Here is a 19,025-nt window from a genome sequence, read left to right on the forward strand (position 1 = left end):
CTTCTATTGGGACTATTACATTCCTTTCCCTAGTTTCAGAGATAGCCTGGTTGATTTGCAGCAGAAGAGCTGGATTCGAGTTCAGCAGTCAAAGCTTTAACTCTTGAAAGCTTAAACCCTGCTCTAAGGAGCAACTTAGGGAAAACAACAGCTAGATTCAAAACTAGCTGTTGTTTTCCCTAACTGTTGTGGGTGAGGCCTAATGTAGAACCAAGCTATTCAATCAACACATTCCTGCCATAATCTGTTCCTGGGATATACAACTTCAGAATGTTTGAATATTCCCCTCTATCCTTCTTTTTTTTAACCCCTTGCATCTAGAAATCTAGCATGTCAGGAAAACAAAGGTTTAATACTAGCCTTTTCAAAGCCATGCTAGTTTTGCTAATATGTTGGGAGGGTTGTATTGTAAATTGGAAAGCATTAAACCTTTGGTTCCCTATCTGCGATTTGAAGTGCAAAAGGCCAACCACAGATAAATCTCTTGAGTCTGCTGATGGTGCCACTCATCCAGGGGCACCAGTACTAAAGCATATTCTGAGCCATCACTTGTCTGTGACCCATTAAGTCCCTTGTCTTAATTTGCTGGCTCTCTAGTGGAAGGACTGTGTGAATGAAGCAATGGGTACCCACAAACATACACAGCCTCTCTTCTCATCCTCCCCACAGGTTCTTCTATAGCACAAACATTCGGCTATTCTTTAGTGCCCTCTAAAGTTATCCACATTCCAGAGGATACTGGACTTTTCCACATTCTCATTTTCCTTGCTCGTGTGTTCCTGTTGCTTCAGGGGATTTTTTTTTCCATCTCATCCGCATGTGTTTTGCTCCCTAGAGTGGACAATTCACTATTACATTGCTTTGTGTCTACATAAAAAACTAACGTTTAAATCTGCAGGGAAGTATGCTGGAACACACAAGCAGGGGGGGGTTTTGTAGCAGGAGCTCCTTTGCATATTAGGCCACACACCCCTGATGTAGCCAATCCTTCAAGAGCTTACAGTAGGCCCTGTACTAAAAAGCCCTGCAAACAAGCAAGGAAAATGAGAATGCTAGAAGCCCATTCTGTTCTCCCTTGCCCAGTTCAGCACTTGGAAGAGCTATACTGTGCGGTTCCTTACCTTTCTTGCCCCAGTATTCTTGGGCATGTAGTGTAGCGAACTGGACTTTCTGTATAGAGGTACTGGTGTCACACCGGCATGGGTCAACCTTGATCCAGGCAACAGTGTCTTGTTGGCATCTGCCCAGGGCCTTTTTTGTAGCAGGAGCTCCTTTGCATATTAGGCAGTACACTCCTGTTATAGCCAATCCTCCAAGAGCTTACAGGAGCCCTGTACTATGAGCCCTGTAAGCTTTTGGAGGATTGGCTACATCATGGGGATGTGGCCAAATATGCAAAGGAGCTCCTGCTACAAAAATAGCCCAGCATCTGCCTAACCTACTATGGTCATATGTCCTGTAAACCGTGTTAAGTTTGAGTGCAATGGCTTGAGTGCTTTGTAGATTGCACTGTTAAAAGATAACACACAATTTTAGAAATGCACTGATATTGTATGAAGGTATATATATTTTATTGTCAGAAGTTTCTTCCTTGCAGAGATATTTACAGGCATTAAACACAGGTGTAAATTTCTGAATAAGAACTAGCCCTAAATCTCAGTTGTAGAAAAAAAAAATCCATAAGGCAGAGACCCTTAAGAATCTGAGACTTTCAGTTTTAACAATTTGGTTTACATTTGCAAACCATCACAAATGGGGCCTTTAACTATTGCTCAGTAAAAAAAAGTGAACTGATAAGCATTTTAACTAGCCAGGTGTTAGTCTTAACAATCAAACAGTGCAAGCACATATTGTATTTTCTAGCCATAAAGTATTTCCATTTTATAAGCAATGAGCATGTGGACAGTATGGTTCGCACAGAGAAATCCTTGCTTATGAAATACCTACAGCCGCGTGAGAGAATTCCCCGACCAAATATTATATAGTCGTCTCCTAAGTGATACTGATCACTTATTGGATGGGAGAAGAAAGTGTTGCAAACTTCCATTCCCCCCAATAGGTATCGGTGCCAGTATGATATGTAGTGTTTGTGGCACAGGAATATGTCCCTTGCGGGTAGAAATATGACCCATTCCTGATGCAAGCACACACAGGATCAAGTTTGGATGTTCATGTGGGAATCTACTTCTGCACATCAGTTGCCCTTGCTGGATGATGGCAATGATGGCAATGTATGTATGATGATAAAAAAGTGCTTTCAAGTCATTGGTGACTTATGGTAACTCTGTGGGGTTTTCAAGGCAGGAGATGTTCAGAGGTAGTTTGCAATCGCCTTCCTCTACGTAGCAACCTTGGATTTCCTCAATGGTTTCCCATCCCATTATTAACTAGGATCAACCCTGCTTAGCTTCCGAGATCTGATGAGATCAGGCTAGCTGGGGAGCATCCGGGTTAGGCTTTTTTGTCGTAGGAACACCTTTGCATATTAGGCCACACACCCCTGATGTAGCCAATCCTCCTGAAGCTTACAGTAGGCCCTGTAAGAAAAGCCTTGTAACCTCATAGAGGATTGGCTACTTCAGGGGCATGTGGCCTGATATGCAAAGGAGTTCCTGCTACAAAAGAAAGCCCTGGGGGCAGGGCAAGTTATTTATGCATACTGCTAAGTGCTTCCTGCTTCCCCAAGCAATGAGAAATACAGTAGTGACTCCACAGGATTCTGTTTCCTTTGGATGAAGGGGAGTGCTGGAATCTTGAGGTGTATTTTACAATTGGGGTGGAATTCTAGCAGGAGCTCCTTTGCATATTAGGCCACACACCCCTGATTTAGCCCATCCTCCAAGAGTTTACAAGGCACTTGGAGGATTGGTTTACATCCGGGGTGTGTGGCCTAATATGCAAAAGAGCTCCTGCTAGAATTCCACCCATTTACAATATTTGTTTTATTTACAAATATAGGCACAGACAATTAAGTGGGTTCAAGATCAAATCAAGCCTGAACTTTCCCTGGAAGCTAAAATGATAAAACTGAGGCTTTTATACTTTGGTCACATTATGAGAAGAGAAGAGTCGAGTCACTAGAAAAGACAATAATGCTAGGGAAGATTGAAAACGGCAGGAAAAGAGAAAGACCTAGCATGAGATGGCTGAATGCAATGAAGGAAGCCATGGCCTCCTCTTTGCAAGACCTGAGCAAGGCTATTGATGTTTGGAGGTCATTAGTTCATAGGGACATCATAGGTTGGAAGAAGCTAAAGACACATAATGTACACGCACAGATATGTGCAAAAACAAGCTCACTCCTGCAGAGAGGCAGCATAACGTCTGATCTATATCAGGCAGCGGAAAAGCTGTTACTGCAACCTCAGAGGCTGCAGCTGGCTCCCCTGGAAAAGATCTCCGTTTTCTCAGTCTCCAAATTCAAACTGCAAACACAAATTATTTTTCTCACTTGCACTGAAGGATACGATACACCAACAACTGGGGATATTGATTCTCTGAGCTCCATCATGCCGTGCTTTGGTCAGCAAAGCAAAACAAACTACGGAGACAGATCTATTCCCAGTAATCAAGAGAAGCTTAAATCAAAACAATGCAACTTAATGAGAATCCCCCAGCCAGCAACGTTCTGTTTTGGTATGCATGTGAAACGTGTCTTTATCTGGAAAATGGAACGTGCCAGTTGGCTCTAAAGTTATGCAGGATCCAAGCCAATTTTCACCCAGCGTTTTATTCTGTGATAATCCCATTTCTGTTGCATGTATCAAAAGTTAAATACAGGGCGGGGCAGTGGGCAGTATTCTGTCCGTATCCCCTTTCGAGGTCTCAGAGTCAAAGAGCGGCTGCGACTACTTGAATACTCGCAACAGTTCCAATCTAGTGAACCTGGCAGAGCAACTATGGCTGGTCCGCAGACTTTGCCTGGTGTTACCCTCCACCCCACCCTATTAATTCATGTACTCATTTGAGGATTGCATGGCCCTTGGGATATTCAGGTCACCTTTGGAACTTTGGGAAATTCCCTCCAGTTGTTATCTTGCAATTTAGCTTCAGTTCACACAATACAATTCAATACTTTAAATCCTGTGGCTACACAACAAAGCTACAAAGGGGTCGATCCTGTCCCCAGTCTTTCCTCCCCACTGCTTCCTGCGTACTTGGGCCACAGAGACTGCACCTCCAGCTCCATATAGAGGAGGGGTCCCCTGCCATTAATTCACCCTTTTTGGTCAGCAACCCCTCCCTAAATAGGGAAGTTGGACGTGTTCCACTTCCTGCACCCAAGACCAGTTACATCGGTCTCATACAATTTATTAGGTTAAAAAAAAAGGGACATATAGACAGGGCTGGGTTTAGACTGTCTGGCACTAGGGTTGCCAAGTCCCCTGCATTCTCCGGCAGACAACTTGTGCGTACACACACAACGCGCACACTACCATAGAGTTTTCCCTCCCAAATGGCTAGAGTGTCTGGGGAAAACCATAGAGTTTTTCCAGAAACGCCTAGAGCAGCCACCATGCAACAGTGCGATGATGTTACTTCCAGGTGACATCATCGTGACGGTGACATCGGGGAAGGTTCCCCCTGCCAGCCCAATGTAGGCCGATGGGTTGGGAACTTCCTGGGTGGGGGAATCTCTGCCCGGACCGGGGGCTTGGGAGCCCTATTTGACACCCTAGGCGAGGCTAACTTCTGGTGCCCCTCCACACTGATAACATGACTGAGTCACATGGGGGCACCCAATTTGGTGCCCCTATAATGTTGGTGCCCTAGGCTGTTTAGTGGCAGGGCCAGTCCTGCATGTAGAAAAGATCAAACAAACAAAAAAGCTCAAGGAAACAGTTAGTATGATCCAGCAGAAGTTAAGTATATGTAAGTCCTGCTTGGAGTGAGTTAAAGGGACAGCCTAAGCTAGGACTGCCAAGCCCCCGGGCCGGGGTTCTCCCATCTGGAAGGTTCCCAACCCGCCGGCCCACCTCCTCTGACATCGCCGGCGCAATGACATCACCCACGAGTGACATCACACGCTGGCCACTCTAGGCATTTCAGGGGAAACTCTATGGTTTTCCTGGACGCTTTAGCATTTTGGGAGGAAAAACTCTATGGTACAATAGGTACCAGAGGCTGTGGTGGACTTGGCAACCCTAGCCTAAGCAGTTATACCCTTCCAAGTCTATTGAAGACAATGAGTTTAGTCCCAAACTAACATTCCCTTTTCCCTGGGATTGCCCCCAATTCAAGTGGAAATGTGTATTCTGTCGTTTTGTGTTTCCCAAGCCTGTGCAAGCCCCATTTGGGGTAGGACAACAGAGAAAGGGGGCTTAAACCTTCTCCTGCATCATTGTCTCTACCTGGAATCACTCGTAGTGGAGGATTATTTGCCCTCTTGCGGAAATGCAAAGTGTGGCTTGTCGGTACACACATAGCTCCCAGCAGGGTGAACAGAAGGAAGGTCTAAGTGCTCAAAGTGGTGGCAGGAAGAAAAAAACTCAGAGTCACGTGTGTTATGACATCATACTGGACCCAGAAGTGATGTCACACTGTGCATGATACGAACATCCCTCCATGTCATCACCAGTGTTCCCTCTAAGCTGAGTTAGTGTGAGCTAGCTAAGCTGAGTTAGTGTGAGCTAGCTCACAGTTTTTTTTACCTCTGGCTTGCACATTTTTGTCTTAGCTCAGGAAAAATCCCCCCAAAACAAACTAATTTGTGCTGTAGCTCAGAGCTTTAATGCCAGTAGCTCGCAAAGTAGCATTTTTGCTCACAAGACTCCAGAGCTTGGAGGGATCATTGGTCACCACCACTCCTCTATCTCCTCTCCACCTCCTGGTGGTTTGCCAGCCATTGGCTAGCAACCTAGCCCTCAGCCCAACTTGGGGGAAATCCTGAAATCATTATTAGGCCCTGAGACAGATGTAACTATACTTAGGATGACACTTTACATATGCAACAAAACAAAGCAGTAGACAAGTGCACCTTTAAGACCAACTAAGTTTTATTCAGAATGTAAGCTTTCGTATGCTCTAAGCAGACTTCATCAGGCATATGGGAATGGATGCAGCAATTCTTAATATAAGTTTGCAGTGTGGAATCATGGGAATGTTTTAGCTGGTCTTAAAGGTGCACTTGTCTACTGCTTTGTTCTATTGTTTCAGACCAACTCGGCTGCCTACAGGGATCTACTTTACACATGCAGTTTGACTTGGGTGCAATAGGCAGAATCATTAGTTCGTTAAACAGCAAAGTAACTATGACCAAGCAATCTGCAACACCCCTCAGTGTAAATCCAGGCAGGCAGCCATGTTGGTCTGAAGCAATAGAACAAAACTGGAGTCCAGTAACACCTTTAAGACCAACAAAGTTTTATTCAGAATGTAAGGTTTCATGTGCAGGCACACTTCATCATGCACATGAAAGCTTACATTCTGAATAAAACTTTGCTGGTCTTAAAGGTGCTACTGGACTCCAATTCTGATCCATTAGTGTAGGTAGTACAAACGGTACGTTTGTTGCTCATTTAAAAGCTGTAGATCTATGAGTATGCAGTAAAATAATAATTTACTAGAGCATGCTAAATAAGGCCCAATATTGAATGTACGACATTATGCTGACCTAACATGGTTATTAAAAGAAGTCCGATTAATTTAAATGTAATGACCCATCTTAAAAGATTGATGTACTTGTGTGTGTGTGTATGGCCAGACCTACAAAAATATTGATTCCCTGGGCAGCCATGTTGGTCTGAAGCAACAGGACAAAGTTTGAATCCACTAGCACCTTTAAGACCAAAGTTCAATTCTGGGCATGCACTTTCATCATCATCAGATAAAGTGTGTGTGTCCACAAAAGCGTATACCTAGAATGAAGCTTCGTTGTTGTAAAAGGTGTCACTGGGCTCAAACTTTGTTATTTTTTTTTAAAAAAATGTGTGACTGGAGGTAGAGGGGAGAAGCCCAAATAGAAACCTTCAAGGACTTTGGCTATGAATCAACAAACAATAAAAGGAAGGAATAATGTTATACGGTCTTAAAGGAAACCCTTGAGGTCTCAATGCAATCCCTGTCCGAGCCAGCCGGGATCAGGAACAATGCAGACAATTTACTAGGAATTCCGTCTCTGCATTCCTGGTTGAATTGAGTGGCTCTGGAGCACCAGCCCAGCAATCCCCCGTAGGCTGTGTGCCCACTTTCGCTTTTCAGATATTTCACGGTTAATGAGCCATGGGGGTTAACAATGACACTTCTCATAATTTTTGTCCCCTCCCCCCTCCTGCTTTTTATTACTTTAAAAATGCCTATGGCTCTGCCGCTTTGTGCACATTTAGAAAGCTATAACAGCACACAGTTATTTATAAGAATTATATGAAGTACTAGAGAGGGTATAAAAGTGAATGTGATTATGCAAGTGTATTTGCCATTAAAAAAAGAGTATTTTTTCTTAACCCGTGTCGCCTCGCTTGTTCTCTTTCCAACTTATTATACCTTTAAAGGACTGAGCGGGGAGGAAGCCGCTGTTGACACATGCTCCAAATTCAGCAAACAGAACGAAATTTAAGGGGATGGCAGTTTGACTCGTAATAAAAGCAGGTGTTACCAGCAGAGGAAACTCACCGTATTTTCAGACCACTCAGCATCGCAGTCTAGTGAATAAGAACATAAGAGAAGCCAATGGTCCATCCAGTCCAACACTCTGTGTCACACAGTGGCCTCTTGAAGCTGGCTATTCTTGTAGCCACCACCACCTCCTGTGGCAGTGAATTCCACATGTTAATCTGCCTCCGTTTTTGAGGACTGGAAGGCATTTTTTTCATCCCACCATTTCCCTGCAGAACTCAGAGTGGTGTCCATGGAACTCCTTTCCATCACTTTATCCTCACAACATCTAGGTAGGTTAGGTTCAGAAAGAACAACCAGTCAAGGTCTTCCACACAGACTCATGGCAAGGGAAGGGATTCAAACCCAGACCTCTCAGATTGCAGGCCAGGCATGCCACTTATGCTCAGAGTTGTTGGCTCTGGGTAGCGAAATCCCTGGAGATTTTGGAGATGGAGACGGGAGGGGGGAAGGGTTGTCGGCAGAGTTCAATACCACAGAGTCCGCCCTCCAAAGCAGCCATTATTAGAGTTGCCTATCCTCAGGTGGGGGCAGAGGATCTAGGGTTGCCAGGTCCAATTTAAGAAATATCTGGGGACTTTGGGGGTGGAGCCAGGAGACATTGGGGTGGAGCCAAGATCAAGGCTGTGACAAGCATAATTGAACTCCAAAGGAAGTTCTGGCCATCACATTTAAAGGGACGGCACACCTTTTCAATGCCTTCCTTCCATAGGAAGTAATGAAGGATGGGGCACCTTCTTTTGGGGCTCATAGAATTGGACCCTCTGGTCCAATCTTTTTGAAACTTGGGGGATATTTTGGGGAGAAGCACTGGATGCTGTACTGAACATTTGGTGCCTCTATCTCAAAAAACAGCCCCCCCCCAGAGCCCCAGATACCCGTGGATCAATTCTCCATTATTTTCTATGGGAATAAATCTCTATAGGGAATAATAGAGTTCCCAGCAGACATTTCCCTCCCCTCCCCCCGCTTTCTGACGACCCTGAAGCGGGGGGAGGGTCTCCAAACCGGGGGATCCCCTGCCCCCACCTGGGGATTGGCAACCCCAAGAGGATCCCCCAGTTTGGAGGCCCTCCCCTGCTTCAGGGTCATCAGAAAGTGGGGGGGGGGATGTCTGCTGGAAACGACTAGCGCTTGCACAGGGGACCTTTCCTTTCCTTTTGATCCACAAGAAGACTTGTCCTTTTACTCCATGACTCTCGAGCTTACTAAGGAGCCTCTGAAGAGGAACCTTATCAAAAGCTTTCTGGAAGTCAAGGTAAACAACATCTATCGGGTCTCCTTTGTCCACATGTTTGTTCACCCCCTCAAAGAAATGTAACAGGTTAGTGAGGCAAGATCTTCCCTTACAGAACCCATGCTGAGTCTTCCTCAATAACCCGTGTTCATCAATGTGCCTACTCATTCTGTCCTTGAGAATGGTTTCTACCAACTTTCCCGGTATTGAAGTCAGACTGACTGGCCTGTAATTTCCCGGATCTCCTCTGGAACCCTTTTTAAAGATGGGGGTGACATTTGCTACCTTCCAGTCCTCAGGAATGGAGGCAGATTTCAAAGAACGATTACATATTTTTGTCAGAAGATCCACCAGTTCACCTTTGAGTTCTTTGTTTACCACCACATAAATACATTGGATACATTAACAATGGGAAAAGACAGAAAAGAAAGAAAAGAAAAACAACAGCACTGGTCGTACAAAGTCAGAGCTTGCAACTGGAGCTCTAAAAGGCGAGCAGACTTCTCACTAGGAGCGAACCATCACGTGATTTCTGCAAGGCCAAAGAGAAGTAGCTGACACTCAGAAATTTATAGGGAGTGCAGCACTGGGCATGTTTGACTTCTCCCTCGGCCAGCGTTTGTACTGTTCTCATCTTCCTTCAGTTTTGGTTGAAATCGGTGGCATACAGGAGAGCCAGTTTGGTGTAGTGGTTAAGTGTGTGGACTCTTATCGAAGAGAATCAGATTTGATTCCCCACTCCTCCACTTGCACCTGCTGGAATGGCCTTGGGTCAGCCATAGCTCTGGCAGAGGTTGTCCTTGAAAGGGCAGCTGCTGTGAGAGCCCTCTCAGCCCCACCCGCCTCACAAGGTGTCTGTCGTTGGGGAGGAAGATAAAGGAAATTGTAAGCCACTCTGAGACTCTTTGGACTGGAGGGCAGGATATAAATCCAATTTCTTCTTCTCCTTCTCCTCCACCTCTGTAGGCCCCTTCCAACTTTTTAATTCTAGGATTCTATGAAATCCAATTTCCATTCCTTAGCTGGGCACATGAAATCTTAAAGCAGCTCTTGCTTTGGTAGATGAACCGTGGAGCTATTGGATCCATTCCATCCCACCCACTGGCTCCTCATTTTGGAAAATCCGGAATGCAACAATTGCTGCAAGTGATGGTTGCATGTTACTATGGTACCAGAATACATTTTGTTATGACAAGTGAAAGGCATGCTGGGTGGATGTTCCTGGCTCCTGTGGAGCACTGTGATTCATAGATCTGGACCTGCCTTTTATCAGGTTTCCAACTCACCATGACAGTGTTTTTGCTTAACCGTAACAATATACACCCTTGGTGGCCAATTTCTACTTGCTATTAAAAACACAGGTCAAATAGGGAAGCAGAGTTTATCTGCTTCAGATTGTTTCAACAGCCAGTGGCTTAAAACTGGTGTATTGCAACAGCAACAAGAATCGCTGTATTTTGTCCCACCCCACAGAGTTTTGTCTGAGTTCCCTATCATGAATTTTACGCAAACATTGGCAGTGAGCTCCCTACTAGAAGTTCAGTTCCCAGACAAACTGCAATGGTGAAAGGCCCTGTGAGCTGAAAGAGCCTTGGGAAGATGCTGTTTGCCCTATTGGGGGGGTATCTGTATGTATCCAATTGGTCAGGGTTGCCAACCTCCAGGTGGTAGAGGAAACCAGGTTGAGCCGACACGCAGTAATGTCCAAAAAAGCTCACGAAATTCTTCAAAATTACTGTAAATATATTACGACCATAAAGTGTTCACAAAGTCTCATTTCTTAAACAGAACAAGAGAACAAGAGTTGGATAAACTATCCATAAATTAAATGTCCTTAAAGGGTCAGCCGGTTCTTTCCTTTTTCCCTGGCGTTTATCCAGCCTCTCTTAATCACTGTAGAAACGTTTAAGATGGACTTTGGCACGTACGATTTAGCAAACCTCAGTCCGTAGATTCTGAGATCTAATCTAATATCTCACAGTCGCAAATGGGCTTTTCTAGAAATCTTAAGCCTCGTTTTCACTGTAAAAGGCTTTTTCAGAGCTAAATACGATAAGATAAAACTACTTAACAATGCAATATGACTTATTATACATTATCACCTCCAGGCGGTGACTGGAGTTCTCCTGGGATTACAGCTGATCTTCAGGCGACCTGTTCACTTGGAGAAAATGGTCACTTTGGAATGAGGACTCTATGGCTTTATACCCCACTGAAGTCCCTCCCCTCCCCAAATCCTGCCTTCAGGCTCCACCCCCCCAAATCTCCAGCTATTTCCCAACCTGGGGCACAATAAAGACAGCTTCCGGTGTCCTAACATTAACAAAGACAGGAAAAAATCCCACCGAAATAAACAGCACTTCTAAATGATGACAATGTATCTGTGCATTTAGATCCTGTGAATTTAGGGGGAGGTATTTGTGAGTTTCCTACATTGTGCAGGGGATTGGATTAGATGACCCTGAAGGTCCCTTCCAACTCTGTGATTCTACAATCTTTTAATGTAGAAGTCAATAACATCATATGTAAATACAATGTATGCAAATGCAGCTACTAAAGTCCGTGTAAAATAGCTTCCGTAGTCCCGTGAAATGTTGTTTCTTTAAAAAGCTTCAATATTCCTTCTCACAGCTCACGACTTTTTAAATGTATTCAAACTCACCCTCTTTATGGTCACAATCACTCGACAATAGCAGAAAAGGGCCAATAAGTCCACAGGTCAATAAAACTACAATTTCAAAAGAGAAGGAGAGTACTCGCCAAATCTAGAACTTGTTGGGGGTTTTGGTAGCCTTTGTCCACTCTCTCTCTTATGAATAGAAATTTCTTCATGGAGCCACGTTACAGTCATTTACATGGATCAACACATTCTCTTCACAAACCTGGGGCAAAGCTGTCTGCTGGGCACTCCGTTATTCCCTATGGAGACCAATTCCTTTAGGGTATAATGCAGGATTGATCTGTGGGTATTTGGGGCACTGGAGGGGTCTGCTTTTTTTAGATAGAGGCACAAAATTTTCAGCATAACATCTGGTGCCTCTCCTCAAAACACCCTCCAAGTTTCAAAAAGATTGGGCCAGGGGCCCAATTCTATGAGCCCCAAAAGAAGGTGCCCCTATCCATTATTTCCAAATGGAGGAAAGGCATTTAAAAGGTGTACAGTCTCTTAAAATGTGATGGACAGAACTCCCTTTGGAGTTCAATTATGCTTGTCACACCCTTGCTCCTGGCTCCACCCCACTGTCTCCTGTCTCCACCCCTAAAGTCCCCAGATATTTCCTGAACTGGACCTGGCAACCCTTAAAAAAAGCCCTGGTGTCAGGAAGAGTTTGAGCTCATATAGGCTACAATTCCAACTGACAAGCAGAACTAAACAGCAGAGACTCCACCCCAGGAGACTCACTGAAACAACACCCACAGATATCAGAGGAGGGGGAACAGATTGTTCCATTGCAATGCATGGAATAAATACACCAGTTTGCAGAAAGATGCAATGGATGAGCCAGTGCCCATTGAAGACACAGCTGAGATGAGTGACCTTACAGTGCCAGCTTGTACCACTCAGCTCAGCTTGCTCCAGGCATTCCCCCTTGCCAGTCCACCCCTGCTCTGCCCTTTCATTGACAGTGAAACTCTCAGGGGCCGCTACACTCTATGCATCTGTCCTGTCCGTAGCGGTGGAGAGGAACATATGCCAGTGATTTGCTTTTCAAAGGACTAGCAGCGCCGATGTTGCACACCCTGAATTCGATCTCGGTTATTTCAAAAGCAAACAACAGCTGGAAAGCATTCTGCAAGCAGAACAGCTCCTTCGCTGCCGCTTCCCAAGCCATGCGAAAACTCTTTGCAGATTTCTGCCACATCTCATTAACCGTCAGGCCATGAGAGTCCCTTTTTCTGTCCCAAGGTCAAAGCCCAGGGTTTGGCTTCCAAGAATCTAAAAGACATCCTCGGGTCCAACTCTTGCCAAGGAGACACGTAGTTCTGTCTGGAAGGAATCAGACTGTCACCCAGCCCAATCGCTCCCCTGGATCCAGCAACACAGGGACCTGTCTGCATACACCCATCCATCCAAACAGGCAGTACCATAATTGACTAACTGGATTAGTCTACATGGAGATCAGCAATCTCTATCGCTGAGCCCATCAATGTGCTTTCCAGGGCTTCCTTGGGGATCAAATCCCTGGCAATTTCAGCTAAGAGGATTGAGTAAGAAATGATGTGAAAGACCTCTCCCTCAGACCCTGGAGAGCTGCTACCAGTCTGAGTATACAAGACTGCCCTTGATGGACCAGTGGTCCAATTTGGTATTGGCAGGTGGGGGAGGTTGTAGCAGGAACTCCTTTGCATATTAGGCCACACACCCCTGATATAGCCAATTCTCCAAGACAGTAGGCCCTGTTAAGAAGAGATGCAGTAACACTTACAGACCATTTTAGTGTTTTATTAGGGTTAATAGAATCTTTCAGGCTCAAGTGCCGTGTTCTACTGGAGAAAGTTTTTCTTCCAGACGTTTCATTCTCAGCTGCGGAGAAGCTGGTTGTTGACTGTGCTAATTGTTCTGTGGAATATGCTGGTCCCATCCCAAAATGACCAGCACATTCCACAAAACAATCAGCACAGTCATCAACCATCTTCCTTATCTTCACACCCCTTCCAACCCTCCCAGCAATTAACACAGAACAATGGTCACATTCAACAGCCAGTTTCCTTATCACTACCCTTCCAGGAAGCCCCACCAAACAATGGGCACATCCACAAACCAATTGCCCTTTCACCACACCCCCTCCAGCCTAGAAATAGCAGCTCTCCAGCAGCCCTGGCCTCACTCAATGCACAGCAGCCAAGAAGGTCAGAGCGCCTGCTCCGGCTGCAACGCCACTGAGGATGTTCTCCACAGCTGAGAACGAAACGTCTGGAAGAAAAACTTTCTCCAGTAGAACACGGCACTTGAGCCCGAAAGTTTCTACTAACCCTAATGATGTTACCAGCCATGAAAACCTGAAATCTTTCATTTTAGTGTTTGTTCCAAGAGATATGGGCTGGCTGTGCCATAAAGGTAGGTCTGCTGACCATCTGGGTCACTACAACAGAGGTACCTTATGCCAGAAACATCGTGGGAATCTGGGTTCTTGAGCTGCTTTCAGCGCAGTCTACTTCTCTAATCCAATCTTGTCATTTGAATCCTATAAAATCTGAATAGCTTTCCCTGTCCTTGATACACAAATGGTTAACAGCAGCTCTGGGAGAGATCACAGGGTAAAATGGAGCCAGTATTTCTACGAAGAGGGAGGAAGACTCCAGGAAGGTTATTGTTCTCTTGCCTGGGTTTTTTTTTTTTTTAAAGAATCATAAACCAGGAATTTGTTGTCTATTAGAAACAGAGAGACAGCAGAAAGAAGATATAGTCAACTAGGCCTTTCTCAAGCAAATGTAGTGAGCCAGGATTCTGCTTTTCCTTACTTAAATTCCACCTGGGGATTCCATTACAGCTCATCTCCATACTACAGAGATCAGTTCCCCTGGAGAAAATGGCTGCTTTGGAGGGTGGACTCTATGGCATTGTACCCCACCAACAAATTTTACCCTTTTAACCTTTCCTTTCAGTTTCCTCTTCACATGCCTTCTTAGGGATCCCAATCCCCCGGTCCCAGCGGCGGATCCCTCAATTTGGGGAGGGCTCCCCTGTGGCTGGCCAGCGGGGAGAATCCCATCCCAAAATGACATTTTCTGCCATTTCCAGTAAAACCGAAAGTGGCTCGAAAAACCAGAAGTGCTGCCCCAGAGTAGCCATTTGAGTGGGGAAGCACAAAAGACCACTCAAATGGCTGCCACTAACTTGAGTGGTCCCTTTTGCTTCCCCTGGGGAAACAAAAAAGACCACTCAAATGACTGCAAACCTTCAGCGATTTTGATCACTGAGCGGGCTTGCAGCCAGTTTAGGCTAACAGCTATCCCTTTTCAGGGATTTTTGCTCCTCCACCCCCAGCAGAAGGGGGGAGGAGGCGCAAAACTGGCCATGAAATGGCTGGCAGCCATTTGAGTGGTCTCTTTTAATCCCCCTAAATACCACTCAAATGGCTGCCAGCCATTTCCTGTTTGGGCTACTTCTGCTTTTACCAGAAGTGGTCCAAAACTCCATTTGCATCCCCACCCACCTCCCAGAACATCTGCCCCAAAGGCCTCCACTGGAAAGGTAAGGAGACTCGGCAACCCTAGTGAGTGAGTGTGTGTGTGTGAGAGAGAGAAAGAGAGCAGCCAGCTACTGAGGAATGAAGAAATGACTGTATTCAGGATAACTGTGCTGCTGTATTTTTATTTCTTTATATTAGGGAATGAGAAAGTCTCCAGGCCACACCCCCAAAGTTCCCAGGTATTTTCTTAATTAGGCTTGGCAACCCTATGTCTCCTTGCCATGATCCTGGTCCTAGTGAGGCCTGCAGGCCCCAGAGAAGCCTGCCTAGGAGTTACTGGGGAAAACTTACATTTCCCAGGATCCCCTGTGTCCCTCTGATTGGGTGTCAAGGTTTTGGAGGGAAACTAGCCCAGAGAGAGGTGGGTCTGGGAGGAGAGCATAAAAGGGCCAAGCCCAAACAGGGTGTGTTCTTTCCTGGAAAGGCTGCAGGCAGTGAAGGAGGACTGTCTGGAACAGAGATCCCTTACCCAAGGAGTTGAGTTTTGGTATTAGAGTAGGGACTGTATAGCTAAACGCATCAGGGTTTTTATTTATTTGCACCAACCTTTACTGTTTCATGTTTACTTTAGCACTAAATCTTTATCGCCCACTTATTGTTTTAGAGGACTAATAATAAACTTCTTTTTGTGGTTATACTGCCTGAGTTTTCAGGTCTCCAAGGAAGACAAGGGTGGTTGGGTGGTCTGGGCCCTCCATACGGACCCTTACCAGAGTGGTGGCAGCCAGTAGAAGGCTCTGCTAGGCCCCTGCTGTGTGACACTCCTCATCTCAGAGAAGCTGTTGGTCTTTTGGGGCAACTCCCTATTTATACAAATGGTGAAATCAACGTTTTGGTCACTGTTCCAAGCGGTGCATTCACTTTTACATCTCATGTTTTCTTCTACGAGTCAAATAGTGGCTTGGAAGGGGCAACTGAAAGCAACATGTGAGAAATCCCTCTCTCTGTGCTGTGGCCCTGGCCTTATGTACTCACTCCTCCTGACCATGGATCTCCCACCTCCTTAGCCCTGTTCAGAAGTTACAGTGAACGTATGGACAATCCATGCACATCATACACTTGATTTCTTAATACATGCATTGAGTAATTCCCATGTTACAGTCGATGCATGAACAGCTGACCCTGTGATTTAAGCTCCACATGTATCCAGGTACTGTTCAAGAACATAAGAGAAGCCACATTGGATCAGGCCAGTGGCCCATCCAGTCCAACACACTGTATCACACAGTGGCCAAAAAACCCCAGGCACCATCAGGAGGTCCATTTATTTATTTATTTATTTTGTAGGCTTATATTCCACCTTTTCCCATAGATGGGCTCAAGGCGGATCCCAACATATAAAAATAACAATAAAAACCTACATATCAAAGTTAAAACACCAAATTAAAATTAACAGTAAAAACAATAAATAAAACGCACCACCGGCAGACAGGGCACAGCATATCAATAACCAGTTGTAGGCCCACCTTAAACGTTGGTAATAACGATAGGATAGCACTGTATTAAAGCATGATGCCACCACAAGGGAAGCCAAATGATAGAATAATAGGATGCCTGCTGCCTCAACCATAGGCCCGGCGGAACAGCTTCGTCTTGCAGGCCCTACGAAATGGCAGTAATTCAGGTAGGGCCCAGATCTCCAAAGGGAGCTGCTTCCACCAGGCAGGGGCCAGGGCTGAAAAGGCCCTGGCCCTGGTTGAGGCAAGTCTGACGCCCTTAAGGCTAGAGGTGGTCAGGAGGTGTTGCGTAGCCAATCGCAATGACCTCTGGGGCCAGGACACTGTGGCTTCTGCACAGTCTTCAATAATCAGGCTTCTTATTGAGATTCAGAAAGAAGTTTGTTGAAAGCCACAAGATAACAGGTATGACTCTGCGTCAGATCTAGCTATACCTGGGAGAGCCAGATCTATATACCCTCTTTTCAGGTTGTTAGCAATTCAAAGCTAAAAAGCTTGCACAAAGCAGCAAATGCATAAGAACATAAGAACATAAGAGAAGCCATGTTAGATCAGACCAATGGCCCATCCAGTCCAACATTCTGTGTCACACAGCGGCCAAATATATATATATATTTTTATCTAACCCCCTCTTGAAGGTGGCCATGCTTGTGGCTGCCACCACCTCCTGTGGCAGTGAATTCCACATGTTAATCACCCTTTGGGTGAAGAAGTACTTCCTTTTATCCGTTTTAACCTGTCTGCTCAGCAATTTCATCGAATGCCCACGAGTTCTCGTATTGTGAGAAAGGGAGAAAAGTACTTCTTTCTCTACTTTCTCCATCCCATGCATTATCTTGTAAACCTCTATCATGTCATCCCTCAGTCGACGTTTCTCCAAGCTAAAGAGCCCTAAGCGTTTCAACCTTTCTTCATAAGGAAGGTGTTCCAGCCCTTTAATCATTCTAGTTGCCCTTTTCTGAACTTTCTCCAATGCTATAATATCCTTTTTGAGGTGCGGCGACCAGAACTGCACACAGTACTCCAAATGAGACCGCACCATCGATTTATACAGGGGCATTATGGGGCATTATGCTTTAATTATTCAGTTTCTCACCCAGCCCCCCAGACAGTCTCAATTCTCTGGTGGAAGACACGTGTCATAAGAACATAAGAGAAGCCATGTTAGATCAGGCCAATGGCCCATCCAGTCCAACACTGTGTCACATAGTGGCAAAAAATTTATATATATATATATATATATACACACACATATACATACACACACACTGTGGCTAATAGCCACTAATGGACCTCTGCTCCATATTTTTATCTAAACCCCTCTTGAAGGTGGCTATGCTTGTGGCCGCCACCACCTCCTGTGGCAGTGAATTCCACATGTTAATCACCCTTTGGGTGAAGAAGTACTTCCTTTTATCCGTTTTAACCTGTCTGCTCAGCAATTTCATCGAATGCCCACGAGTTCTTGTATTGTGAGAAAGGGAGAAAAGTACTTCTTTCTCTACTTTCTCCATCCCATGCGTTATCTTGTAAACCTCTGTCATGTCACCCCGCAGTCGACGTTTCTCCAAGCTAAAGAGCCCCAAGCGTTTCAACCTTTCTTCATAGGGAAAGTGTTCCAGCCCTTTAATCATTCTAGTTGCCCTTTTCTGGACTTTCTCCAATGCTATAATATCCTTTTTGAGGTGCGGCGACCAGAACTGCACACAGTACTCCAAATGAGACTGCACCTTGAGTTCCAGACATAGCCCCCCTCCCCCTCATAGGGCAGAATGTGTTTATCACGTGTTACAGTCAAAAGTGAAAAGAAGCTGGCAAAAGCCGGATTCTTTAAATGGGAGAAACTTGGTTGGAACCTGTCAAAGCTAACTGGCTAATTGAGCCTGAACTCTGGCATAAAAATATTTCTGCTATTAATACAGGAGAAATAGGAGGCACTGGTGTGGGGTGCTGGGAGTTAGTGGGAATGTATGTTCAACACAGTTAAAATGTAGACCCACACTTCCCCATAAAAATTGCAATGAAGTAAGACGTGGGCGACCGTTTCGAGGTGCCTTCCATTACATGGGCAAAATCTTTCCTGATAATAAGGGATGTTAGCAAACCTCCCAGACAGTACCATTGAGGATAAAACATTGAATCCTGCTAACATAATCAAACCTATCCTGTCTAACCTTTATGGATTACCTGAGGCGAAGTTAGTTTTCTTTCTATTATCTGACCTATGTTCCTATATTACAAGCCTCATTGCAAAGAACCTTTTGGCTTCCATAGCAATCAAGGAGCAAAAGATTTGCTCTCCTTGATTTTTGACTTTGTAACTGAAACTCTGTAAATTTGCCATATTGTACTTTTTATTTCCATGTCAATAAAGGTATTTGGATTGGATTGGTAAAAATGTAACACATTAATCATTTACTCTGCTTCATGGTTTTCCTAAGATTTCCCACGGCCCCATCAATGTCCCCTGTAGGAAAGAGGCTTTCTAAAGCAGTCTGCCTATGAGGGCTCGTGCCGGCCCTT

General features: G+C 45.1%; 1 long non-coding RNA gene across 1 annotated transcript; it reads left to right on the forward strand.

Moving 5' to 3' along the window:
- Positions 1–1,033: 1,033 nt before the first annotated feature.
- Positions 1,034–2,265, forward strand: LOC132569745 (uncharacterized). Its single transcript, XR_009555284.1, has 2 exons — positions 1,034–1,232; positions 1,422–2,265. It is a non-coding gene; the product is annotated as an uncharacterized LOC132569745 (long non-coding RNA).
- The last annotated feature ends 16,760 nt before the right edge of the window (positions 2,266–19,025 follow it).

This window comes from Heteronotia binoei, chromosome 4, assembly GCF_032191835.1.
Source record: "Heteronotia binoei isolate CCM8104 ecotype False Entrance Well chromosome 4, APGP_CSIRO_Hbin_v1, whole genome shotgun sequence".
Taxonomy (NCBI): domain Eukaryota; kingdom Metazoa; phylum Chordata; class Lepidosauria; order Squamata; family Gekkonidae; genus Heteronotia; species Heteronotia binoei.